This window comes from Penaeus monodon, chromosome 34, assembly GCF_015228065.2.
Source record: "Penaeus monodon isolate SGIC_2016 chromosome 34, NSTDA_Pmon_1, whole genome shotgun sequence".
Taxonomy (NCBI): domain Eukaryota; kingdom Metazoa; phylum Arthropoda; class Malacostraca; order Decapoda; family Penaeidae; genus Penaeus; species Penaeus monodon.
The window spans coordinates 31,577,246-31,577,600 of NC_051419.1; positions in this window are offsets into that span (position 1 = coordinate 31,577,246).

Here is a 355-nt window from a genome sequence, read left to right on the forward strand (position 1 = left end):
GCGAGTTGCATGTTATATAGACCTTGGTTAGAAACGCGCCGACGCATAAAGGTCTACTTATATAGACCTTGGTCGCATAGTCGTATATATAAAGCTAATTACTTTCATGGATACAGACAGTTTAACATGTTGCATATGCAATATATAAATCATAACTCAGTGGAATTATAGTTTTAGATTACCTGTGAATGCAATTAGGACTAGGTCTTTAAAAATCGAGTATTTATCATGTAATTACATTCGGACATTGCTCGGAAACACTGTTACGGCGCGAACAGCGAAGTGCGATGAAAACACTTCTTTTTATCAATAATCGAGATGTTTTGCATGTAATTACCTGATATATTTATAAATA